The sequence below is a fragment of the Canis aureus genome, chromosome 26 (assembly GCF_053574225.1).
Source record: "Canis aureus isolate CA01 chromosome 26, VMU_Caureus_v.1.0, whole genome shotgun sequence".
In the NCBI taxonomy this organism is placed as follows: Eukaryota; Metazoa; Chordata; class Mammalia; order Carnivora; family Canidae; genus Canis; species Canis aureus.
In genome coordinates, this window is record NC_135636.1 from 45,306,318 (window position 1) to 45,319,990 (window position 13,673).

The following is a 13,673-nucleotide window of genomic DNA, read 5'->3' on the forward strand; positions in this document are numbered from 1 at the left end:
GGGCATTCTTCTTCTCTGAAGGCTGGAAATTCAAGACGGCCTGCTTAATTTATTTAATTTCCGCAAGGATGTTTATGAAAAGTGTCTCACAAGGACACATGAAATCCGGTATGGGAGAGTAACTTAAAAATAGCAAAAGAAAACAGAGAAGTAAGAGTGAGTACATCAGTGGAACCCGGTTCAGAGACAAACACGCATGTTGGCTTACAGGCTTGCGGTGGTGGCGTCGCAGATGTGGGAAGCAGACGAGCTTCCCAACAGCCAATGCAAAAAGGGAAGCGTGGCAAATGCTATTTGGTGTTCTTGAGAAAACACGCAGGAGAAATGCAGGCTACTAATTCACATTAGTGAATTATTTATTCACTAATGTGCTCACCCAAGCGCCCATCATGGATACTTGCTGAGCACCAGGCTACATGTAGGCCTGGGTTTAGAACGGCGAGGAAGGGAGGCCCTGTCCCCTCACCCCCTGGGCTCATTGTAATTGAACACAGAGTCCTACAAATAAACATAGAATTACAGAGTGTGATCCTCATCATGAAACAAAGCCAAGGCTGCTGAGAGAGAGAAACAGGGAAAGCCAGAGAAAGCCCCTTTCAGAGAGCAACATTTAAGGGACAAACATACTATTTAAACAGATACTGAATTCACAATCGCATGCCCCACAGCGAGGGCTGTAAACCCAATTCTAGCTCAGAGCTCTATCTTTATTTATTTATTTATTTATTTTCTAGAGCTCTATCTTTAAATCTGGAATGTAATAAATCCAATTATCAAGCATCTGTCACACACACGCACACACACACACACACGCACGCACACACACAGAGTCACAGAGGCAGTCTGGGCCCGAGGCTCAGGAGGTTGGGTTCCAGGCCTGGGCTCAGATAGTGACTCGGACTGACCGGCTGTGTGACAGTGAGCAGCCACTTTGCCTCCCTCCCCCCGCCCCCCAGTCTCTGTTGTCCCCAGTGGCTGCGAGCACCTTTGTGTTTATCTTGTGCTTGTCTTTGTACCCCCCACCCCCCCCACCCCTCCCGCCCCCATCTCCTGCCCATTTTCCTGCCACAAAGGAGGTGCTTGACTAGTGCTCCTTGTTGGGACTGGCTCACTCTTAACAGTTGTGACAATAACTGCCATGTGCATGGCATTTTAGTCTTTAAGGGGGTGAGCAACTGGGGCCATTAAGCATCATCGTCACCCAGGCAAGACACTTAGCTGCGTGTCTGGCATAGCATCCCTGTCATCCGTGTTAATGCAGGAGTGGTGGTGGCAGGCCTGGCTCTGTGATTTGCAGAAGCCGGTGCAAGAGGAAAATGCAAAGCCCCTTGTTCTATAAGCGGGCAAGGTACCGTTGGTGGTGCTAAAATAGAAAGCATTTTCTTTTTTTTCCCATAGTCTCTCTCTCTGTGTGTGTCTCTCGGCTTCCTACGTGTTTCCCTTGCCATTCAAAGTCGTTCTGAGGAAAAATTAAAATGTTAAATCACTAGCATGCATCTTACGACCCCTTGGGATTCTGTGCAATGTGCGTTTTAAGTGCAACGCATTCACGAGCAGAATCCCGGAAATCACACAACTGGTATTTTGTAGCTTGGACATGCATATGCATTTCGTTCTTCCTCAAAGTACATGCCACGAAAAAAAAAAAAGTACATGCCACGCACACGTACGCGGTGGTGTTTGCCTCACTTGTAGATGCTCGCACGTCCTGCCGCACGCTCCACCTTCAGTTTGCTGCGGAATACAGGAAGCTTAGAGGGGAAAGAAGCCCTGGATTGCCCTCTCGGTGGCAGCATTTTTCAGCACGTTGGCTGTTGGAGGGAGGTGACACGAGGAAGAAAAGATGGGTGAGGGTTCTTTTGCTGTTCACCTTTTCAAGAATGTGTTGCCCTCTTTGCGCATTTGAAACGATTTTTTAAAATTTTTTATTTATTTATGATAGTCACAGAGAGAGAGAGAGAGAGGCAGAGACATAGGCAGAGGGAGAAGCAAGCTCCAAGCACCGGGAGCCCTATGTGGGATTTGATCCCGGGTCTCCAGGATCGCGCCCTGGGCCAAAGGCAGGCACTAAACCACTGCGCCACCCAGGGATCCCTTGAGACGATTTCTGATTGGAATAGAAAGCACGGCTTCTCAGGGCTGTCACTGTCCCTGCAAACCCAGTTGTGGATGTGACACACTGATCTCGTCCTCACTCTGAGGCTGGCTGGTCACCCACCCGTCGTGGGTCCTCTAGGATTCTCTGCCCGGGGGGTGTCACGAGTGGGACGGCCTTGGACGGTGGGCCTGTGCATTGCAACGTGACTTCTCTGCTCACAGATACACCTCAGGGACCATCGGCTTTTTTTTTTTTAATATTTTATTTATTTATTCATGAGAGACACAGAGACAGAGAGAGAGGCAGAGACACAGGCAGAGGGAGAAGCAGGCTCCATGCAGGGAGCCCGATGCGGGACTCGATCCCAGGTCTCCAGGATCAGGCCCTGGGCCCAAGGCGGCGCCAAACCGCTGAGCCACCCGGGCTGCCGACCATCAGCTTTTTAAAAGGACTTTCCCTTTATCCCGAGCGCTCACAGGCCTCACATGCACACCCGCCCCCACCATCAACATCCCCCCACCAGAGGGATACTTCTGTTACAGACGATGAACCTACCTGGACACATCACAATCACCCAGAGCACGGAGTTTACATTAGAGTTCACTCTTTTTTTTTTTTTTTAAATGTTATTTATTTATTTATTTATTTGGGAGAAAAAGAGAGAGAGAGCATAAGCAGGGTGAGCAGCAGGCAGAGGGTTAAGGAGACACAGACTCCCCACCGAGCCCCCATGTGGGGCTCGATCCCAGGATCTTGGGATCATGACCTGAGCTGAGGGCAGACGCTTAACTGACTGAGCCAGCCAGGTGCCTCCCAGAGCTCACTCTTGATGCTACATATCCTGTGGGTTTGGGCGAATGTATAATGACACAGATCTGCTCTTGATCCATGCAGAGTAACGCCACTGCCCTAAAGATCCTCTGTACTCGGCCTATGCGTTCCCCTCAAACCCCCCAGAAACTATTATTATCATTATTTTTTTAACGTCCCATCCTTTTGCCTGTTTCAGAGCGTCAGATAGTTGGGCTCACACAAGATGCGGCCTTTCCAGACTGGCTTCTCTCACTTAGTAATTTGCATTTAAGTCTTCTCCATGCCTCTCATGGCTTTGATGGCTTGTTTCTTTTTAATGCCAAATGACAAATATAATCATTGTAGTATTCACCTGCTGAGGACCTCTTGATTATGCTCAAGGTTTGGCAATTATGAATAAAGTTGCTATAAACATCCACGAGCAGGTGTTTGTGTGGACGTAAACTTTCAACTCCTTTGGGCAAACACCGAGGAGCACAGAAGCTGGACCCTGTGGTCAGAGTGTGTTTCGTTTTATAAGAAATCACCAGCTCGTCTTGCAGAGCGTCTGCACCATTTGCTGTCGCCCTAGCAGCGGGCAAGAGTCACCCTCGCCAGCATGTGGTCCCGTCAGGGTGCTGAGTCCGGCTGTTCTCATAGGGTGTCCCATCAGATTTGGCTTTCCCGACACAAGTTCAAAGATAAAGTTATTAAGAAGTTCAAAATGCTGACCACAGAGCAAGAAGCCAAGCTCGGGGTCCTGACTGGAGGTAGCAGCGAGTCCTCAGAAGTATAAATTTTTGGTGAAAGCATTTGCTCTCCAGTGTCCACACCGCAGGAGTTCATTCACTGGAAAAGGGTTGTCCTCAGCCAGACATACTTCAGGGGGTGCTCACCATCACATCTCCTGACTCGGTTTGCCTCTTAATCTTCTTGCTTTACAATCTCCACCCCTCTTCAAATGTTGACAGACTCATAAGGTTGTCAGAAATCAAACTGCTTTCCCAGAATCTGGATTGGAGTTGGTCGCTGGGTCCCAAAGGGTCCCCTGGAAATCTGAATCTGGAGCCTGTCCAGTGCCCTTTCCAGGCCTCTGCCCCTCCAGCCTTGCCAGCACCCCCTCCTCTGTGCAGGCCTTTCACACTCCGAGCCAAGTTCAGCCAAGTCTGTGATCACAGAGCCAGAGGGGGGCATGGCCCAGACACTACAGTGTGGTCATGAGTGCCCACCCTCCTTCGGCTGAGACAGGAAATCTAATATGCACTTTTGTTTTTTTTTTTGTTTTTTGTTTGTTTTTTTTGCATCCACCTATCAATGGGTATTTTTCATATATTATCCATTGTGCTCCTTATAATCCTGACATGGTGACTATCTACTTGGGTAAGGAGGAAACAGGCTCGGAGAAGAATAATGTCTTGTCCCAAATCAAACCATGGAATGAGGCTGTAGTCAAGTTCCCAAGGCAAAACCCAGTGCCCAACCTTGGTTAGAAACCCAGGCTCTGGGGCAGCCTGGGTGGCTCAGTGGTTTAGTGCTGCCTTCAGCCTAGGGTGTAATCCTGGAGACCCAGGATCGAGTCCCACGTGGGGGTCCCTGCATGCAGCCTGCTTCTCCCTCTGCCTGTGTCTCTGCCTCTCTCTCTGTGTCTCTCATGAATAAATAAATAAAATCTTAAAAAAAAAAAAAGAATCCTGGCTTCAGTAGCTGATGAGCTGTGTGACTTTGGGCAGGTGACTTACCCTCTCTGTGCTTCAGTTTGATCATCTGTAGAATGAAGATATTGGCAGCATCCAAGACACAGAGATGTTGTAAGATTTAGATGAGATAATTCACAGAGAATACTCGGCACAATGCCTAGCACCTAGTACGCTTAATAAAATGATATAGTCACTAAAGGGTAGGGTTATGGTTTAAACTCATGCATCTGACTTCAGGACCTGTGCTCTTAATAGCTAGATTTTTTTTTAAGATTTTATTTATTTATTCATGAGAGACACAGAGAGAGGCAGAGACACAGGCAGAAGGAGAAGCAGGCTCCCAGAGGGGAGCCCAATGCGGGACTCGATCGCAGAACCCCAGGATCACGACCTGAGCCAAAGGCAGATGCTCAACCACTGAGGCACCCAGGTGCCCTTTAACAGCTAGATTTTCACCATGCATATAGAAAAATATATCCGTACATGCTTAAAGAAACAAAAAGGCACGAACACATATGATTAAAGGGAAGGGAAAAATAGTAACAAAGCCCACACGTGATCCAAAACCCACATGCAGACTGCCGTGAATGTTGATCACCTGACTGTGCTCGTCTGTGTGAAATCTCTGTCTTTGTTTTTTTGGTTGTTTTTTTGTTTCATTTAAATGCAATTTGCCAACACATACTACGCCATTAGTTTCCGATGTGGTTTTCAATAATTCACAAGTTGCATATAACACCCCATGCTCAGCCCATCCTATGCCCTCCTTAATGCCCGTCACCCAGTCACCCCATTCCTCCACCCACCTTCCCTCCAGTGACCCTCAGCTTGTTTCCCAGAGTTTTCATGGCTTGTCTTCCTCTCTGATTCCCCCCCGTCGGTTTCGCCATCCTTCCCTTATGGTCCCTTGCACTATTTCTCATATGCTGCATATGTGTGAGACCATATGAAATCTGTGTCTGGAGCAAACTTTGAAGGTGAGCGATTTGGGGAACCACACCGGATGCATCCTCCTATCTAATGCTTTGACTCCTTTTTTTTTTTTTTTTTTAAGGATTTTTATTTATTTATTCATGAGAGACACAGAGAGAGGCAGAGACACAGGCAGAGGGAGAAGCAGGCTCCATGCAGGGAGCCCGACGTGGGACTCCATCCCAGGACCCCTGGATCACGCCCTGAGCCAAAGGCAGGTGCTAAACTGCTGAGCCCCCTGGGGGTCTCTAATCCCCACTGGAGCGTGAGAACGTGTCGTAAAGGACAGGCCAGGGCAACATTCCCATTCAAGGCACAGGTTTCTCATTCAGCCCGTCTCTGGCCCCGTGACAGTGTCCCCCGTGACAGTGCCACACTGATGTCACCTGCAAAGACCATCTTTGCCATTTCCCCTCATCCAGAACCTACCGTGCGTGATTTAGTGTTATTTCCTGGCCTCTAGGAGGGGGTCGCAATGAGCAGGGGGTGAAGGGGGCAGGGCCCTGGCATCAGATGCCCAGCTTGGCTCCCGGCTCCTGCTCCCGGGCCGTGTGGAGTGGACCAGCTGGGGCTGGCCCCCGCGACGGCCGCATCAGAGCTACCTGTTGTCACCATCTGTCACCGAGCCCACAGAGGTGACTAAGATGGACAAGACCACGACGCAGCCACATATTCAGAGACTCAACTAGTCTTCCCACTACTGCGCACCTCCTTTCATTGCAAAATTAGCTTCTTACTTGCTTACACCCGTAGGCCTCGTGCTTAGCTGAGTGCCAGCCAGGAGTCAGCGCTCGCCTCCCTTATTCAACGGATCGTGGTGTGCCGAGTACAATATGGTGTGGGCCACACTCAGGGGTGGATCCTTGTGCTGCCTCAGATTTGCCATGTGAACGTGCACGAGTTTCTTAAACTCCCTGGGACTATTTCCCCGATGGGAAAGAGGAACACCTGGCATATGTAAAATGTTATCACAGCGCCTGGTACAGAACTTGTGACATCTATCAGCAGAGGGCAGCTCCTGTCTAGTATTATTATTAGCAATATCACTGAGGTTGGGGACAAGCACTACGGAAAGGAAGAAGCCACCTGTGTGGCTGGAGGGAGGGCAGGCTCTCTCAGCTTCAGTGATATTTGGGACCAGATCATTCTTCGTTGCGGGGGCCTCCTGGGCAATACGGGATGTTTAGCAGCATTTTTGGCCTTACCAGATGCTAGTAGCATCTCTCTTCCCCAGCGGTGACAAGCTAAAATGTACCTGGACGTTCCCAAATGACCCCCAGGTCATTTCTGCCTGAGTTGAGAACCACTGGGCAGAAGGGTGGGTGAGTTTGGTGACCTCTTTGCAGAGTATGTACTATCTCTTGAAACCAGACCAGAGGATGGAGGATAGATATTCTGGAGAGGGGCAAGAGGCAGGGAGGTATATAGGCTCTGGGGTTATCTGGCCGCCCAGGGGGAACGCAGGACATGACGACTAGGGTTGTTAGCATCCCAAGTCACACCAGAGAATAAGGGTGTGAACGTGCCCAGACCGGGAGAGCTTGACCCTCATGCTCACAGTCTGGGCTTTCTTCTCAAGGGCGACCAGAGGTGTTTAAACTGGAGAGGGACTTGGGATAGTGTCGGCCAGATTAAAATAATAAAATTGTGACACCTGCTACAACCCTAAAGACATTATGTTCAGCAGAATACATCGGCCACAAAAGGACAAACGTTGTGTGATGCCACTTACACGAGGCACCTAGGACACTCCAATTCACAGAGGCCGTGGATGGTGGCGGCTGGCCCTTGGGGACGAGAGGTGGGCGGTTTTTGCTTCATGGGGACAGAGTTAAGTTTGGGAGGATAAGACAGTTCTGGGGATGGATGGCGGTGAGGGTCACACAGGGATGCGACTGTACTTAACACCACTGGACGGTACACTTAAAAATGGTAAAAATGGTAAATTTTGTGTTCCGTGTATTTTATCACAATAAGAAAATACAGAACGGGTGTTAAGTCTGAATTTCTAAGAAAATAAGAACATGAATGAACGATCATGATCGAAGTCTAGAAGTTTTAAAAGTATATCCCAAACATTGCATGGGTGTAGTGGGAGTGTGTCCCGTGCGCCGTGTGGGGTGTGCTCACACTAGACGATTATTTGCTGTTTATCTGTATTTGAAATTTAACTGAGTGTCCTATATTTTTATTTGCCAAAAGTGGCGACTATAATTTGGGGCCATTCCCGAGGAGGAACCCGAGGAGAGGGAACGATGACTGGCAACCCAGCGAGGATGCATTTAGCCACCAGGAGCAGGAAACTGACAGTGGCTTAGGTACAAGGACACTTCTGGCTTCGTAAACAGGAAATCCAGAGGAAGGCGCTTCCTTGGCTGGCTCACCAGTTCAGCAGGATCTTCAGGCTTTTAGGAAAAAGTCTCAATAAATGTTAGCTGATAATTTTGTGAAGTGTGGCTCACTTTCACGTGATCCAGCACTCCGTGGAGACGGAATCCTTGCCACTTAGGGTTCTGCGTTCCGAAAGAGAGGGGCCACGTTAGCATCCTTATGACGGCGCTGTCCAGAAAGGAGATCTAGATCTCACGGGTCCTAGTCTAGATTTGGGCACTAGATTTGAGTGTCAACCGATTGGGGGGTCACCCAGTCTAACCCGTGTGACTTTGCAAGACGAGACTGGGCTCCCACACCAGCTCCAAGGCTTCCCCACCCCTGTGCTTGACTCCGTCTCCAGGGAGGTCAAGGCCACGGGAGGGACAGCACAGCCTGGAGAGGCCACCGGCAAAGTGCACAGATTGGCATGAACCGGCAGGGAAATCAGCCTGTGTTAGAGCCCTCCCACGACTTCAGGCATCGGCCTCTCTCTTCCAATCATCAGAATGAATGGCTTCCATGCTAAATTGTATTCTTGGGGGTGGCAAGAGGAGCGGAGTCTGTTTTCTGCCATTTTTCTAGCTTGTTCCAAGGCTTCACCCCAGTGCACACGGGATAAAGTAAAACTGTGCAGCCACTGCAATGCTGGTGACGCGCTCTGCGGCAAGAGACGTGGGTCAGAAAGCTGTTTTAGATTAGAAGCATCTGTAAATACTCCTGCACATAGAGCTGGAAATACGGTATGATGAGGTGCTAATAATTTTCCCTCATCGTGTGGATTCTCGGGAGGCTTTCCTTCCTGCCCTGGATGAAACGAGGGGCACTAAGCACAGACACGAGGGCAGGCAGGGTCTGTTGTGTTTTCTCTTCCTGCTTTCAGGAAAGTGGGTGGGATTTCCTGAGCATCTGTGTCAGTTGACATCCTTGGTCTTCTCCTCTCCATTTTAGAGCAAACGTGAGCTACATGATGGGAGCTGCCGGGAGATGCTTCCAGAATAGAGGGGAGGTTACTGTGCCAGAGAGACACAGGCAGCCACTGTGCTCACTGTGGCTCTGTGAGCGGAAGGGGCATTTGTAACCCTAGGAGCTGGGACCCCACCTCCCCCCCCCACCCCAGTCTTAAATACGGGTAAGGATTTCTATGTCAACTACTTCGCTTTTTTTTTTCACTTTTTTAATATTAGCGCTTCAGATCCAAGATGATCTTCCCAAGGCACAGCTTCTACATTTTTCTCTCCCCTTCCTGATCAATTAGCTTATTCCCATCACCGTAGTGAAAGTGAGAACATCTTCAGGAAGCGTCCTCCACTCTGCCCAGAATACATCCCGTGAGAGCCCAGAGCGAATTGCACAGGACCCTGATTTTCATATTTGCATGGGACCCGTGGACCCGAGTCTCAGGGCGAGGGGAGCAGAGAGCGGAGCGCCAGCTGTCTTCATGCAGGGCTGAGTGGTGTGCAGACCCCATCCCTTCCTCCTGGGAAGAAGAGTTCCTGCTGACTTAAGATCAGCCTGGTGTCATGGTCATCGACAACGTAGCAGTGAACAGAGCCTATGCTAGATGAAACGAGTTTCTAAAGGGTCTCTCTACAGAGGCTCAGGGGACAGACAGAGGGACAGGGTTCTAATCCCAACTGTGTCACTGACAACCATGTGGCCGTGGTGCCCTGCCCAGACCACCCCTCAGGGCCAGCTGCTCATTCTCCAGCTTCTGGAAGGGTTCGGCTGTAGATGGCTCTTTCTCTTGGGTACCAGCCCTCTCCCCAGACCATGCTCCTTCCTCTGGCAGTTGGCTTCCAGTGATTCGTTGGGATAGAGATGTAAAGACCCGGTCACCCTGCTTCAGTGGGCGCAGTTGTCAAGGGTTGACTCGGCCCGGAGCTCCCCATCTGATTGAGGGCACGGTGTGACCATTGTGTCTCTCCCGCTGCCCAATCCCACTTTCTTCTCTCCCTCTCAAGGTGGTTCACGACAGCGTATCCGGATGAGCTCCCTGCAGACCAACCCCCATCTCAGAATCTACCGCCCATGGGATCACTCTGTGATGACGGCCTTCGGAAAGTTGATTTTTTACATTGAAACGAGCATGAGAAAATTAGAATAATTTGGAAGGTCATCTAAAGAAATGCAAACAAACAACAACAGTGGAGTTAGCTGGCCCAGGCCACCCCCTGAGGGCTGCACACTTGCTCGTGTATAAGGTAGCCGGGGATTCTCAGAGTGGGGTCCAGGAATCCGTGGATATCCTCGACCCTCTCAGGGAGTCCATGAAGTCGTACAGTCCTCGTTAGGATTCTGACTGGCTGTTTGTCTTTTCCGCTCTCATCCCCTTACAGGTGTAGACAGAACTAAAAGTTCATCGATAAGGTTTCAGATTTCACACCGCAACTGACTTTAGGAAACTACCACTTGTCAAATGTAGGATCATGGAGCACTTCATTATTTGAAAAGGCTATTAAGATACTTCTTCCACTTCCATATACAGAACTGTATGGGGCTGGATTTTCTTCGTGTACTTGAACCCAAACCACTTATGGAAACACACTGAGTGCAGAAGCAGAGATGAGAATCCAGCTGTTTTCCATTAGGGTAGAAATTAAAGAGATTTGCAACAATGTAAAGCCGTGCCATATTTTCTTCGCCTTTTCCCCCCCTCTATTTTGGAACCAACCAAATAGCTTTGTTGGAAACTATTGGAAAAATAGCTATTTTTCATCAAAATGTTACTTTTGTTAACATGGAATGGGTTATTATTATTTTAAAATGAAATAATGTTTTAAAATTCTTAGTGTTAACTTCTAATATGGTTGACATCGATAGCTCTAACGGAAATAAATAAAAGCGTGTTGGAGTCCTCAAGAATTTTTAACAGTGTGAAGAGTTCTGAAGATCAAAACTTAAAAAATGACTCCTTTCCCTCCCCCTCCCCATTACAGAGGGAATAGATGTTCCTTATTAAATATACAGGGAACAACATATAAAAGAAACAATAATCTATAATCCTATCACTGAGAAATACTCTTTTAGTATTTCTCTTTTTCCATATCAATATCACATGTATACTAGTGATTCTGAAAAACTGTATGAAAGCCAACACTTTGCTTGTTTACCATTCTATACAATGCCAAATATGCCGTTTAAAATAGGGTCAGGTGTCTCTTTGAGGGGCTGTGCTCCAGATAAATTAACCACCTGGTCATGTGGGACATTTAAATGTTTGACACATGACATGTTCTGCTGTTAAAAACACGGCAGAGATGAACATCCTTGCAGCAATACTAATGCAACCATGTTCTGGAGTTTTCCCTTAGAAGCATTTCTCAGATGTTAAAGTGTTGGATCAAAGAGTAGTAATTTTTTAAAAGATTTTATTTATTTATTTATTCATGAGAGACACATATAGAGAGAGGCAGAGACACAGGCAGAGGGAGAAGCAGGGGCCTCACAGCGAAGCCTGATGTGGGGCTTGATCCCAGATTCCAGGATCACAACCTGAGCTAAAGGCAGATGCTCAACCACTGAGTCACTCAGGCATTCCAAGAGTAGTAATGTTTTAAAAGTGTCTGATATAAAAAAAAAAAAAAAGTGTCTGATATATATGTATATATATATTTATATGTATATTATATATTTATATGTATACATATATTTGGTTTTATATATATACATATAATATATAATATATATTAATATAATATATTATAAAAGTGTCTGATATATAAATATTTATATGTATACATATATTTGGCTTTATATATACATATATAATATATTAATATAATATATATGTATGTAAAATGCATATATGTATATATAATATATTAATATATATAATAATATATATAATATATATGTATATATAAAACCAAATATATATGTGTATATAAATATATATGTTATATATTATTATATTATAATATATATAATACATATAAATAATATATGTAAATATATATTTATATATTATATATCAGGCATATATTTGGTTTTATATATATATGTATGTATATATGTATCTATATGTATGTATACATATATATAAAACCAAATAACTCTCCAACCAAATGACCTCCTGGGAGCCAGGGGCTGGGTCTCTATACTCAAACCTGTATTTCCACAGGCAGATGGATGGGTAAACAAACACATCAGTGTGTGAGAAGGACTGTTCTTTGTGTACAGGTTAAAATTGGGCATTAGCAGCTAAAAGATTATTTTGTATTTGGTTAGTAAAAAAAAGATGATCTCTCATCAGTATTGTCTTGTGAGTTTTTCCCTTGGCAACATGAGGTTGAATGTGTTGTCATGTGCTTACTGGACATTTGTCTTTATTCTTTGTCAGCTGCCCACACAACTGAGTCCTGACACCCGACTTCTTTCTTTGGCCAGCACTCAAGCTCCGCACCGATCGGGCTTCATTACTCATCCAAGGTAGAGTACGAGCAAATTGCACGAGGGTAATGATCTTAGTGACTCATTCTCCATGATGTTGCAGAGGAAAGAGTGTTTTTAAGTTTTTTAATTTTTATTTATTTTTATTTTAAAAAAATATGTGTTTATTTTAGGGAGAGAGACAGAAAGGGGGAGAGGGAGAGGGAGAGAGAGTCTTAAGAAGACTCTGTGCTGAGTGTAGAGCTCACACGGGGCTGGATCTCATGACCCTGAGATCACCACCCTGACTGAAACCCAAGAGTCGGACACTTAACTGACTTTGCCACCCAAGAGCCCCAAGAAAGAGTGTATTTTAAAAGAAATTAATTGCTGACATTTAAGAAGCAGGGAACTGCATATAAAAATTCACAGTTTTAGCTTCTTATTAAGAAATACAAGGGTTTGGCGATATTCTTTTATCACAGTTGATCAAGACTGGATGTTAACTGTACTTTCTAAAAGGGCACGTGTTCTCCAGTTTATTTGGGTCTCTACGACTCCTTCTCTCTCTCTGTCTGGCCCTGAGTCCCAGCATCATTTGCCATTTATCCTTGCCCTGGAGCTGCCACAAGTTGTGTAATCTAATATGTAATACATTATATCCGTATGTATATAAATATGATTATATACACTTAACATGCAAGGTGTGTCCGTATTTAAAACCACAAGTATGACTTTTTTTCACCTAACACCTAATTATTATATTTTTATTTATTTTTATTTTTTTATTTTTTTTATATTTTTAAAAAACTACATAAACTCTGAAAAAAATGCCCTGGCATCAAGTTCTTTTTTATTTTTAAAAATGTTTAAAAAAAGATTTTATTTATTTATTCATGAGAGACACACAGACAGAGGTAGAGACACAGGCAGAGGGAGAGGCAGGCTCTCTGCAGGGAGCCTGATGTGGGACTCGATCCTGGAACCCCAGGATGGCAACCTGAGCCAGGCAGATGCTCAATCACTGGGCCACCCCAAGGGTCCCTCAAGGCCTTTGTAGTTGGAAAGTTTATACCAAAGTGTGTATCGTGTGCCTTGGGTCTTTTTGACACTTGAGACTGAGTCCTGACCAGGCTGTCAAGTGATGTCCATATATCTTCCCTTTGCACTTGTGGAGATGTCCTAAGGGGAGCTTTGTGAGTCTTTTTGATTCCCTTGTGGGAATGAGATTTCCCAACTCCTCTCACTGATTGGTGGGGGGGGGGGGGGGGGGGGGGCATCTGGGTTATCTTAGCCTCTCTAGAGAGCTACAGTTTAGAAAATGAGAAACCATGTCTGTGGAGCCATACCACTCACTACTCAGATAGATTTAA